Source organism: Rutilus rutilus, assembly GCF_951802725.1.
Source record: "Rutilus rutilus genome assembly, chromosome: 4".
Classification (NCBI taxonomy): domain Eukaryota; kingdom Metazoa; phylum Chordata; class Actinopteri; order Cypriniformes; family Leuciscidae; genus Rutilus; species Rutilus rutilus.
The window spans coordinates 39,949,885-39,964,129 of record NC_140212.1 but is presented as its reverse complement, the minus strand read 5'-3'; the positions used below and the strand labels follow the sequence as shown (position 1 = coordinate 39,964,129).

Genomic DNA, 14,245 nt, shown 5'->3' with positions numbered 1-14,245 from the left:
ACTGTCATCCCACATTGAAGATATCAGATGCCATCATGAACTGCTTCTATCGGATATTCTTTGCATGACGGAAACTCACCTGACCGGATCATTCACTACACCTCACGTCCAATTGGAAGCATACAACATGTTTCCGTGTAACAGACATGTCTCCTACTCGACACACCAAGAAATTGCACAGAAAGCTGGTGGTGGAGTCACAATATATTGCAAAGAGCATATTTCAGCTCAGCCTAGGCAGTTTGTACAAAATGCGACCGATCTGGAGTATGTCGTCATCAAAGTAGATAGCCCGATCAAAGCAACAATCGCTGGCGTCTACAGGCCACCACACTATGGTTTTGAAGAGTTCTCGAAAAACTTGAAGAGTCTCTTGGATTATTTGGACATCGTGGAAGAACATCCCGTACTAATCTGTGGAGATTTTAATGAGGATCTCTGCACAGGGAATAAAACTGTTTTGGAATTGTTTCAGTCTAAAGGATACACGCAACTGATCACCACAGCAACAACCAAAAAAGAACACTCTGTTGGATCATATTTACATCTCTCATCCGGATTTGTGCCTTCAGTCGGGTGTCTTGCATAGTTATCATCGTTATCACAATCCTGTGTTTCTGTATTTTTCGTAAATTAGTTTTTGTGATGGACCGGTATTGTTGTCCAGACTCAAAACACTTCTGTTTAGCTATGCATTTATTGAATGAGCACTGTGCCGCTGTTCGTCCGACTGTTTGTACTGTACTGTATTTTATGTTATTTTTCTAAACTGTTTTAATATTCTTATTTCTTTTTATTATTTTAATTGATTCTATGTAAAGCACTTTGAATTGCCATTGTGTATGAAATGTGCTATATAAATAAACTTGCCTTGCCTATTACACGTTTATATAATTTCTGAGTCATGTACATTTTGTTTCTTTGTTTTTGATTTGCAGATGATGAAGTGAAGAATTTTTTTTTCACATTTCATTATATGTGTGTGTAAATATCTTGCTTAAAATAAAATGTGTATATAGTTTTTAATGACAAATTTGATAATAGTTAGTATATGAAATATACACATTTATTAAATGTGTATATTTATTTAAAGGAGCATTTCACCCATGGGAACATTGATCTTCATTGAAAGTGGGTCATATATGTAGTCGAAATGTAAAATAAATTTTGAATTTGGTGCCTTCTTGACCGAGGAAAGAAAGAAAGTAACTTCAGGACGCATTTGTATGAAAGACAACAACTCCCACAATGCACCACATTGCACAGCTGCGCAAGCCACTCCCACTAATCCAGAACAGCATATGAATTACTCATCCGTCCATAAGGCTAGCTACCTACAACCGGAGCTTGAAATTCATTTCACACAAAATGTCTAACGTTAGTTATTTGGCGAACTCATTAATGAATTACTCCTCATTTGTATTTCTTTCGAAATGGTGAATTATTGCATGGTAACGTTACCGGGATGTTCAGTCAGATGCGGTGCGACCGTGCGAAACTAGGATGGTTCACAACACAAACGTCCGTGTCCTCGTCTGATTCAGAGATTTCGTCTAGGAGAAATTCTTTGCCGCAGACGGACTCTATCTCTGTGTTCGTAGCGGTTCGTAGTTGCATAGTGAGATCACCGGCGCCACCAGTCCGCCCTAACTCGAGCCAGTCTGGGCTTCTCGTCCGCGACAGGCAGGTCTTCCGCCTCGGCTGCTCTTCGCTATAATGTGGCTTGTAAAGGTAGCCACAAACACCCGATTCGAGCAGCAGACTTCCGAAATCCTCTTCTTCTACATCATATTGAGTAACGTTACCCTCCGCTATTGTCATATCTTCACAGCTGGCTCCACAGTGCCTGTTAGCTTAGCTTCCAAACAAGATGGAGGATATTGCTTTTAGTTTTCAGAAAGTCAAGTCCCACCCACTGATCTGTAATAGGTCTGTAGCGTGAGCGGGTCCCGCCCCCTGGAATAATGAGGAGCTAGTGTTTGTAGTCTCTACACTTTTCAATGAAATGTGACTTCCTGCTTATTATGACGCAAAATGATGATTTTTACGTCATAATAAGCAGGAAGTAAAACACTTAAATCCTTATTTCTCCCATCTCAGGGAAAAATGAACGAAAAATCCACGTTTATTATAATATATGACTGGGTTTCTAACAATACAAAGCTTAATGCAAATGGGTGAAGTGTCCCTTTAAGTCTAAGAATTTTCATGTTCATGATATTACATTTTATGAGAAATGCAATTTTGTAATATATGTTTAAAATAAATGTTTTATTTGTATATACTATTTGTATATACATTTTTATTACAATTTATTGTAATAATATTATATTAATACGATTCTCATGTTTTTGCAATTTTCATTTGCAATAGATTTTTTTATTTTCAGGTCAGGTTTTGATTTTTTTATCTGTTGATATTTGATAGAATCCACGATGCCATGTATCTGAATAAGAAGTCCAGGACCTCTATGGAAGGCATTTTCTGCCAAATTTAAATAAATAAATTAAATGATTAAAAGGAAAATGAAAACCAGATTAACGATTTCATTACAGAAATCTGTACGCAAAATATGTGACAAAATTGAGAATTAAAATTAAATTATTTCATTTTCACGGTGACAGTGCATCATCCCTGTCAAATTGAAAAATAAAATGCAATTGGTGATTTTACATTTCATTTTCACTACAGTCTCGAGGCAAGACTGCCAATATTAAAATGAAAAGCCACACGTGAAAAAGAAACTACAAATACAGTTTTTACAAAGCTCTTTATTAATGCTCACGCAATAATAGTGACACAATTCAAATTCAAAGATAAAATAAATAAATAAATAAATAAATAAATAAATATATATATATATATATATACACACACACACACACACACACATTTTGTGCATACATTAAATTTATTGTAATAATAATTTTCCTGTACAGCACTTTGGTTGTTGTAAAGTGCTTAACAAATAAAGTATGGTATGGTATAGTATATTATATTCATACGATTCTTATGTTTTTGAACAATAAACAATATAGATGATGTTATTTGTAGATGTATTATTTGTGTACAGGCATATCAGGATGTAGAGGTTAGGAGAACGTTCCCGGAACCTAACCTAAGGGGAACGTTCAATTAACGTAGAGAAAACTTTCCTAGCTAACCAACAGGGAGCGTTATAGAATGTTTGTTCTTTGTTTTTTTAACTGGGGAGTCCTCAGAAGTTGGGGAAAATGTCTACCGCTTAATAAAGGAGCTATTGCAGTTTGGCATAGAAGTCTCTGAAGAGAAGAAGAAAAAATGTGAGGCTGAGTATGTTAATTGTCACATCTTGAGATGTTTTAAAATTCTTCTCGGTGTGACAAGGGCCTTTATCCATAGACTATAAACTTTCATACCCTAGCCTCTAATTTTTTTATAAAAACTGGGGCAAACATTATATTTGCAGGGCTAACCATCAGTTTTTACATTTTGAGACCAAAAATGTCCTGCCTTTGGGCTCTGAATGATTATACCATAGACTGTAAAAAAAATGGACGTAGTGTCCGTGACGTCACCCGTAGGTTTCTGAAGACCGTTTTTGAAGCCTAAAGTGGGCGTAGCCGGCCATCGCCATCTTGGCAGCGCGTCACTCCCAGATAAACGAAAATGGGCAAAGAGGCGAGACGTGGGTGGAGCTGAGGAGTCTGGTGCTGAAACCACGCCCACCTAGCTCAACGCGATCAAGTTGTCTATGAATGGAAGATATTGGCGGTTGATTTTGAACCCAGCTTACTATTAACCTGAACCTACACAACAAAACTTGAAATAGCTATTTATATGTTATTGATATTAAACAACACAAGGTTGTAAACGCTGCAGCACTTTCAATACATGTGGTAACGTTTATTTGTAACACTAGATGACTTGCAGAAACGTTAACAGTTGTCATGAATAAGAATTAACGTTACTTAAAAACTTGCATCTCAAAGAAACAATTTGAAGCAAATCAATTAAAGGTCCCATTCCATGGATTATTTTTATTATTTTATCATGTTTCCAGGGGTGCCCTTATAATGTTAGTATGTTTTTTAGATCAATTTTTTTTATAATTTAGAAATAAATTATAAAATGCCTGATTTCATTCCCTGGTTTGAACACTCTGTTTGAAGGGGCGTGTCTGCTGTGAGACTTCAGTGTAAACGCCCTCTGCTGTGATTGGCTGAAATGCTTGCATATGAAATATCTGGCATTACATGTGGAACTATCTGGAAAACTTTTACTATTACAGCTATTATACGTTTTTACTATTACAGCTATCTGGATTAACGAATCGTGAGAAGTTTTTTAAGTATTTAGATCTATTTCAATCACATAGAAAATTGCAGTGATGATGAGCATTGAGCAGATGACAGTCTGTTGATCGCGTGAAAGATCTTATCATTGCAACACAGTTTCTGCACTCTCACTAATGATTTCACCAATGCAAACATGAGGCATATAAATACAGTAAGAGCTTCGTTGTGCAGTGTAACAGCGTCATTGATTTCATAACGAGTGTTGGCAAGTGTCCATAAACACTTGTGTGTGATTGACAGCTTGGACGATTGGAAAGGGATTGTTCTTTGATCGCTTTCTGTATATTAATCACAGTTTAAGTTAGATTATTTTCATCCTACTAAGAGAAACGATGTGAAGTTGATCGCTACTTCCATATTAAATCACTACTTGTACTTACCGCTTGCTGGAATATAGTTGAAATTGTCCCCTTCGTCAGTATGAAACGCTGAGAGAAGTCTGCTTGATATTATCCCAGGTTAGAAAAACAGTCCGTGGTGAAATGGACAGAGCAAACTAACAACTTCGAATTAAACTTTTGCGGTATCCGATTATAGATAAACACCAACCATCTGTTGACATTTCGCCATCAATACGCCTGTGTTCCTGTGGGCGGAGGTTAGTCTAAACACGGTTCTGGTGATGTCACTAATGACGGAAGTAGAGGGGTGTAGTCCAATCGAGCCGTTTTTTTGTAGTCAACTTCTGTTAAATAAAATATCTCGCTTGGCATTGAACTTTGAGTTTTTTAATTTTACAGATATTATTTATACTCTAACAACAACATTACACACTAACTAAAGTTTGACACATGGGATCACGTAGAACGGGGCCTTTAACCTGAATTTATGAGTGTGTATTTGGATATGAACTGAATATAACGTTACTAAAATAGGGTCAGATTCGTGTTAGCTAACATTAAAACTTTTATTACCACTTTACATTTTGTTAGCATACTTTTTACAAGCTGTGTATTTTTCTTTTTAGTGATCGATTGTGAGGTGATGGCCACCTGTGATGTATCCACCACGTCTGCACATAGCTTAAACTGTAAGTACTAGTCTTGGCTATTTGACAGCTGATATTATAATGTCTGTCTTAAAAGGAAATTTAAAATTCTCTGGTTACTATGTTGGTGCGACAGATGCACCCAGAAGGGATCCTGGGATGGTCGGGTGACGTATCCTGATATTGACAATCTGACCTTGGGGACAGACCAATCATTCAGGGAGTGTTGGCAACCAGAACACCATCAAGAGGAGAAGATTTCGCCTTTCTCTGTCCTCCCAATTGACATGATCAAATCATTCCCTATAGATTACATGCACCAGAGCTGCCTTGGGGTCATGAAAAAGTTGCTGCTATTGTGGACAAGAGGTAGATCAGAGAAGAAAACAATTCCTGACTGTTTTGCTAGAAAGCCAAGGGGGTTGCAATAAATTTAGCGTTGGAAAGCAACCAAATTCAGACAGTTTGCATTATACACAGGGAAGATAGTTCTGAAGGGAGCACACTACAAGGACAACTGTACGAACACTTGTGTTTTAGCACTGCTCTGTGCATTTTAGTGAGTCCAGAACTTACAAGGGCCTTATGCCAGCCAACTACTGCAATACTTTGTGGAGAAAGGACGGGAGATATATGGAGAGACATTTTTAGTGTACAACGCCCATTCATTGCTGCACCTTTCAGAAGATGCTCAAAACCTTGGCTGCCTTGACAACTGCAGTGCGTTTAAATTTGAAAACTATCTACATCAGATGAAGAACATGGTCCGCTCTGGATAAAATGTCTTAACTCAAGTAGCAAATCGTCTGGAGGAAACATCAAAGCTGAAGCAAGCAAACAAGAAAAAAGTGGTGTCATTGAAAGGCCCAAACAATGTGTTTGTTTTAAGCCCTGAAGAATGTTGTGAGGTGGAGTAAGAAGGGGTGGACAACACAATGTTATGCAGAGTGTTCACCAATTTACAGCCATACCTGATGACGCCATGTGATTCCTGTGTTCCATGTGATTCCTGACAAATGCGTTGCCTTGACAGAAAGGCACTTGAGAGGAGGGCATTCATGGTGGAAGAACATGGTGGAATCAGAATTGTCGTGTCTATCCTTCATACTTTGTAGGGTGTTGCAAGATGTACATAGTTATTTATTAGTTTAATTTTAAGACACAGAGCATAACAACCAAATCAGCAAATATGTCACAAGACCCAAGCCTATCTGGAGAAGAACATTTTAACTACAAAAACCAAATGAGAATGTCTAGAACTTGAGAAAACAAGGAGGATGAACAATGACAACAAATGGATCTGATACAAAACAGCCATAATCATAATTTATTCACGAGGTTAGAGCATGTCTTCTTGATCTATCAATAGCTAATTATAAACATTTCAACAATTCATAATTGAACTTTTCTGTTTAATACAGGATTATTTGTGCTGTGTTTTGCTTCATTTCACTGAGCACAATGAAGTTGAGGTGGCTCCATCCAGCTGGTTGGAGTTGAATAATGAGGTAAGACTAAGTCCAGATATATAAACATAAATGTTAAATATTAAACAGGTTTATTGTAAATGTGCAAATGAAAACAAATACATCTATGTCTGAAAGGTATTGTATTGCTACTGGCCTTACTTGAACGCTGGTATTATGGTAAAAAGAAATGTGCCATACCAGATAAGAAGCTATGGTCTAAACATCAGGTCAGAATGTTTTCTGACACAGGTAAAGTATGCAAAATAATACCTTACATAATCAAGACAAAAAAAAAAACAGGCAAATATTTCTATAATAAGTTATGTTGCTTTGTGAGCAGATATTTATGATCTGGCAAGATTTTGGGCAAGAAAGGCACAAGAAACATCGCATGTTGAGGACTCTGATAAGAATAGGGGGAGAAAAGTCATTCCCCCAAGACGATTTAGAGGTATTTAGATAAATAGAGATAGAGATAATTATAATAAATAGGTTAAAGATCTTCCATACTTTATTATGAAAGGTAATATTTAACATTTGTTTTTTGCAGAGGAAGAAGTCTTGCCCAGCCAGCCCAGAAGGGCAAAACAGACTCAAAGCTGTAAGCATATAAACTGAAATGAGAATGATTATGAAAAGCCAAAATTTGTGTTCTCTATTAATGTTTAATAAAATGTTGTTTTGCAGTTCATGAGAATGGTGGGTCGTCTCAAGGTGAATTCATTGTGGTGTGTCTATATATTTAAAAAAAAGGATTACATTTTTTTTACGATTTTTAAAAGGAGAATGAATGATTCAAGACATGACTACATTTGTATTTACTTCTATTTAACTATATAACATAATTCTTTATTTTCATTATTCCATTTGGCCTGGAAGTTGACATTACCAGCTTACAAGCAAAAAAACACACAAAAAAAAACAGATCAAGATAAGCAGAAACTACACTTGAGTGTAAGTAGAAAATTAATGTCACTTTAAAATATATATGAAGAGTTCAGATGCAAAAGCCTCTAAGTGCCATCTAAAATTTTCATCTAGAATGATCATTTTTTATCAAGCGTGTATATTTAAGTTCAGTAATTTCACTTAAATTACAATTAATAGTTAATTTTCATTGCAATTTAAGTGAAATTACAGAACTTAAATGTACAAGCTTGATAAAAATGATCATTCTAGAAGAAAATTTAAAATCGCACTTAGAGGCTTTTGCATCTGAACTCTTCATATATATATATATATATATATATATATATATATATATATATAAATATAAAAAGAAGTCAATATTGCTTACATGATTGCTGTCACTGGTTTTTTTTTCAGCTGAGGAGACTGATGAAGGTAAGACCACTGTTATTTAGTTTTTATAGGTGTAATCAATGTGATGTATTATTTTACTCAGTTCTTTTCTTAACACAAAAATGAGGAGCTTAGATGAGGAGCTGCAGCCAAAAAAAAAAAAGAAAACCAAAACCATTACAATTTTGTCTGATGTTTCCCCAATGCTCCTTCTTGTGAGTACATTTTGAGTTTTAATTTTTCAGTAACTGAGTAGTTATAGAAAGAAGTTTAAGGTTGGGACTTTTTTTTTTAAACTAAATTAAATATAACAGCAACACAACTATTTACAACATTCATAATAATAAATGCTTCTTGAGCAGCATACTCTACTAGATTAAAAAGTTTGTCGAGACAAACTTTAAGTTGGCTTGAGATAAAAGTCCTTTTCTTTACTTCAAAAAGAGAATTACTCGTTTGTTTTAGTTTTTTTACTTCATACTTCACAAGAATTTATTTATTTATGTAATGTCTGAAGTATGAAGTAAAATAAAATACTTTTGTGAGGTAAATATTTACTTCACAAGAAATTGTATCAACGACTAATACATTAAATTAATAAATGAATAAATTGTGAAGTATGAAGTAAAAAAAAAAAAGAGAAATCCTGTCAGAGGACTTTTTCTCAGTGGCTGACAGAACAGTTCAGTTTGTGAGGTTAATATTTACTTCACAAGAAATTTTATGGAAACGCTCCATTAACGTACGGAGCTCTGAAACACTGCCAGCGGGACATTAAACAGGAAGTGTCTGTCCGAGCTCTAAATAGGTTTTGCGTGGGAACGCAAATATCTTTGCAAGGGAACACAACTTTTGCGAGGGAACACAAAGTTTCTTGGGGGAACGCAAACGTTTTGCAAGGGAACGCAAAAGATTTAAAAAAAATAAAATAATAATCTCCCAACCTGAATTTTTTTCCACCACTATATTTTCCACTATATTTTTTTATATAAATGAGTATTCTTATGCATTTTCAGGTTTTTTTTTTTCTTACCCTCAAGATGGCAACACCAAGGCCATATTCATGGCCGGCACCGATTCGCTGCAAATGTGTGGCAAACAGGACCACCCATAAAGCAGCAACCTTTTAAAATAGAGGATGAAAAAATGACAAGATCATCTATAACTATTAGATCCACTAGTGCACTGAGTGACGGACATGTAGTTTATATGTCCACAGCCAATAGTGGAGCAGCAAATTTTTAAGAGGGTGCCACATTCTTTTTTATTAAATATCACCATAAACCCCAAATATGGCCGGCAGAACATTTATTTTAGCCGGTCGTCCAGTAAATTTAGGGCCGCTCCACTAGCGCTAACAGCGCAGGATGAAAAGGCTGCCAAAGAGGCTCTGTGTCCACTATCACAACATGTCACGGGCGATGAAGCGGACATCTTCGCAACGGGGGACTATTTGAGTCTGCGAGGGCGAGTGGACTAAGTGAGTTATTTTAATGTCATTAATGAATATCAAAAGATTAAAGGATCTTATTAAAGATTAAAGTTCTTTAGAAGGTTATAAGTCAACTCACACAAAGAGTATGTACAGTGGTGGTGAATTATCAACAGAGTCTTTTTTATGATTCAACTGAGAGTTTTTATTAAAGTAAAATAATCTTTTTTCTTTTTGTTGTTTGAAATATGCAAATCACAATGTAATCAACTAATTAGCAATGGACAATAAGTGACAATATTTGTTCTCCACACTCTTTTGTAAGTACTTGAATGAGCAACCTTAACAGCTCGACTCAGATGTAAATCAGATTATTCTCTTTGTGCAATAAAATAAAATAAAAATTAAACAATTGGAAAAATCCAATACTTCAAGGAAACAGTAAGCAATATTCTCAAACAAAATAATGCATTCACTTGAATACTCAGAATTCGTATAAACAGTTAATTTGATTCAATGTACAGAATTAATTCTCAATTTCACTTTTCAAATTCAAATAAACTTTTTCCCTCAAAACTGTGGTATTCTTTTCAGGTTGTGAATCAAATGCTCAAGATTCAATTGGTGGAATCAATTGACTCAGTTCAAGAAAATGTTCTTTCGTTTAGGACAGTTCAGTTCAAAGTCAATGTCTTTTGGATGAAGATGGAGAGGAGAAAAATAATAAAAAACAGTTTGCAATGAGTCAAAGCTCATTTTGTCCAAGAGCAACGACACAAAAAGAAAAGAATTCTCCTACCAGAGATGATGAGCACAGTTCAAGAAGGGAATCGAGTTCGTGGATGGCTCGCCGTGTTTATACGCTTATTGCGTCTCGTGTGTCTGATATGCAACAGGAAAACTTCTGATGGTGAATCACAATCTCTCACAAAAAACCCAGCCTTGTAAAAACACAAGGCAGAACCAATAATTAATACTCAATTCAGTCTCATGAACAATTCACATGTACAGTAAAGCACAAATTAACTCAATATTTCAACTTATTAAACACGTTGACAATTAAACATGAATCTGCGTCATATTTCATTGACTCGTTAGCTTTTTTTCACATTTGACTAGCTTTAGCCCGCGTGCAGACTAGCTGACTAGATCGTTATGCACGCACATACTAATTATCAAGTTAATATCAACCTCATATAAGTTCGCTGAAAAATCTGCAACATTTTTTCCTTGTATATTATCAAGGTTATATTTGAAATAGGACTCACCAAGGCAAGAAAATAGTCTATATTCAAGCAGGGAAGTTAATACGCAGCACTTTAAAGTTGCGTTGGTCTGCATCAGTCACTATTTCTTTGATTTGTCCTCTTCTCGCTCCGATGACGGCTTATCAACGTTTCATTCAAATATTCAACTTTATTTTATCTGGTCTCTTTTCACTCTGACTCTTCAGCTTAAATGCGGGAAATTTCTGGAGATTACTCCGCACAGCTGCGTTCTCTGACTTGCTTTCTCTCATCTGCCGCTCGCTTTCAAAGAGGGACTTGCGCAACCTGATGCGCTGCTGTCATTGGCTCACAGAAGTGTCAGTCACTGCAGTGCAATGTGTGATTGGGTGATTCTCTTTTCAGTCTAGAACAGTCTTTTTCTCTTTTTTTCAGCTGTTCTTTTTCGATTAACTCACATACTTATTTGTTTACTAGTATCCTGGGTTACATGTAGTTTCGGGATATCAGACTGGCTGCTGCTGGTCTGGATGTGATCCAGATGCAGTGGCGGCTGGTGAAAAATATGTTAGGTGGGGCTGTGTCATATTCGGTTATTTTAAATAGCTTGGCCTTGGTAACCATGGGACACCAGGTCTTATAGACCAATTTTCAGTTGGTAAACTTTTTTTTTGTCTGAATATTACTCTTTAGCTCAGAATCTTTACATTTTACCTTATTATGAATGTTTGTTACTTGCTTGAATCTTTAACCTAACTTTGTAACTGACCTCTGTATATTTATATCTGCCCTTGGTATGTCTATCTTTGATGTTGAGGTTTATTTAGTTCAATTCCTTAACCTAGGCCTATATTGTAAAGCGACCTTGTTGGAAAGGCTATATAAATAAAAAAAATCCTATTATAATTAATAACCACCCAGGATACCAGTGCTCTGTGAAAAGTAATTATTTAATGCCAATATTAAAAGTTTGAGGCATTTTTGCACAAAAACAAACATATTGCACAAACTTTCTATTTGCATTTGAAATTTAACTCAAACAAAATACTTAGTGATTAATTAGCTGATTAAATACAACAATTACCTGCAACAATTTTTTGTGATTTTAAACAAATGTTCCACAAAATGTACAGTAAATAACAAACGTAGTATTAAAGGGATAGTTCACCCACAAATGGTAAAACCATTTTTCTTTTTGAAAAAAGAATACCGGTAATAAAAAAGGAAATTTCTCTGGCATTTCTTTCTTTTTGCTGTATCGAAAACGTACCGAACCATTTTGGGGTGAACTATCCCTTTAAAGGGATACTCACCCTCATGTTGTTTCAAACCTTTATGAATTTCTTTCTTCTGCTGAACAGAAAGTAAGATATTTAGAAGAATGTCAGTAACCAGACAGTTTTAGATACCATTGACTTCCATAGAAAGAAAAAAATATACTATGGAAGTCAATGATATCTAAAACTGTCTGGTTACTGACATTCTTCTAAATATCTTACTTTCTGTTTAGCAGAAGAAAGAAATTCATAAAGGATTGAAACAACTTGAGGGTGAGTATATGATGACAGAATTTTCATTTTTCAGTGGAGTATCCCTTTAAGACAATTTATATTTATAAAATTACTATGTACAAATAAACAGTGTGAGTGTGTGTGTGTGTGTGTGTGTGTGTGTGTTGGTTTTGCTATACTTGTGAGGACCAAGTATTGAGACGCAACCTGCATTGTGAGGACATTTTTCTTTGTGAGGACCTTTTGGGTGGTCCTCACAAAAATAATGCTGTAATGGCTTCCTGAAGGCCTATTCAACATGCTGTGCAATTTTCAACAAAGGTCCCCACATCAATAGTAAATATGGAAATTGGTGTTTTCTCTTGTGCTCGTGATCACCCCCTATAGAACACACTCGCATACTGCATCCACCAGCCTGGGAGGAGGAGCCCGAGGGAGAGGGATTTTTGTGATTGGTTGATTCAGTTTCTTGGCTAAGAGGGGGATATTTGGCTGTAGGGGTGCTCACAGAGGCTTGTGAACAGCTACATTTCAACCATGAAATCAATTCAAGTACAAAAATGTTAATTAACAATGCACAAAATTCATAACAAAATACATTTTGAATTTAAAATATAATAAATTGATCATTATTTAATTTCTAAAGTTTTAAGAAAATAATGAGACTTTCACTTCTGCTCTCTATTCATGAGAATTTATTTTCGATTTGTTTGCTTTTTTATTTTAGTCTGAGTCTTAGGGGTTTTGGTTTGATAGTTGGGCTTTGATTTGATTATGAAGTGAATATTTAATCAACTAAATTATCCTTTGATTAGTACTAATTTGTCCATTTGTAGACAGAGTTGAGGACACTTCAGTTTAAAATTTTGAATGTATATAATCAAATGAATAAAGGTAAGAACAGCCTACTGTTTATTTAAATGTCAATCTACTTAACCTAAAACTAGCAGGTATGTCTGAGTTCTGTTTAAATTAAATTGAGGAAACCTGTTGCCTTGGAAAAAATCAAGTAACCACAATTATATATATATATATATATATATATATATATATATATATATATATATATATATATATACAGTGAGGAAACTAAGTATTTGAACACCCTGCTATTTTGCAAGTTCTCCCACTTAGAAATCATGGAGGGGTCTGAAATTGTCATCGTAGGTGCATGTCCACTGTGAAAGACATAATCTAAAAAAAAAATCCAGAAATCACAATATATGATTTTTTAACTATTTATTTGTATGATACAGCTGCAAATAAGTATTTGAACACCTGTCTATCAGCTAGAATTCTGACCCTCAAAGACCTGTTAGTCTGCCTTTAAAATGTCCACCTCCACTCCATTTATTATCCTAAATTAGATGAACCTGTTTGAGGTTGTTAGCTGCATAAAGACACCTGTCCACCCCATACAATCAGTAAGAATCCAACTACTAACATGGCCAAGACCAAAGAGCTGTACAAAGACACTAGAGACAAAATTGTACACCTCCACAAGGCTGGAAAGGGCTACGGGGAAATTGCCAAGCAGCTTGGTGAAAAAAGGTCCACTGTTGGAGCAATCATTAGACAATGGAAGAAGCTAAACATGACTGTCAATCTCCCTCGGACTGGGGCTCCATGCAAGATCTCACCTCGTGGGGTCTCAATGATCCTAAGAAAGGTGAGAAATCAGCCCAGAACTACACGGGAGGAGCTGGTCAATGACCTGAAAAGAGCTGGGACCACCGTTTCCGAGGTTACTGTTGGTAATACACTAAGACGTCATGGTTTGAAATCATGCATGGCACGGAAGGTTCCCCTGCTTAAACCAGCACATGTCAAGGCCCGTCTTAAGTTTGCCAATGACCATTTGGATGATCCAGAGGAGTCATGGGAGAAAGTCATGTGGTCAGATGAGATCAAAATAGAACTTTTTGGTCATAATTCCACTAAACGTGTTTGGAGGAAGAAGAATGATGAGTACCATCCCAA

The 14,245-nt window shown here is 35.7% G+C and overlaps 2 protein-coding genes across 2 annotated transcripts in view; both read left to right on the top strand.

Annotated features, from left to right (window-relative positions):
• Nucleotides 1-14,245, top strand: part of LOC311289216 (tripartite motif-containing protein 16-like) — a 696,468-nt gene that overhangs the window by 538,658 nt on the left and 143,565 nt on the right. The gene's annotated exons all lie outside the window — the stretch shown is intronic.
• LOC311289206 (NACHT, LRR and PYD domains-containing protein 3-like) overlaps nucleotides 1-14,245 on the top strand; it is a 216,782-nt gene that overhangs the window by 59,047 nt on the left and 143,490 nt on the right. The window lies entirely within an intron of this gene.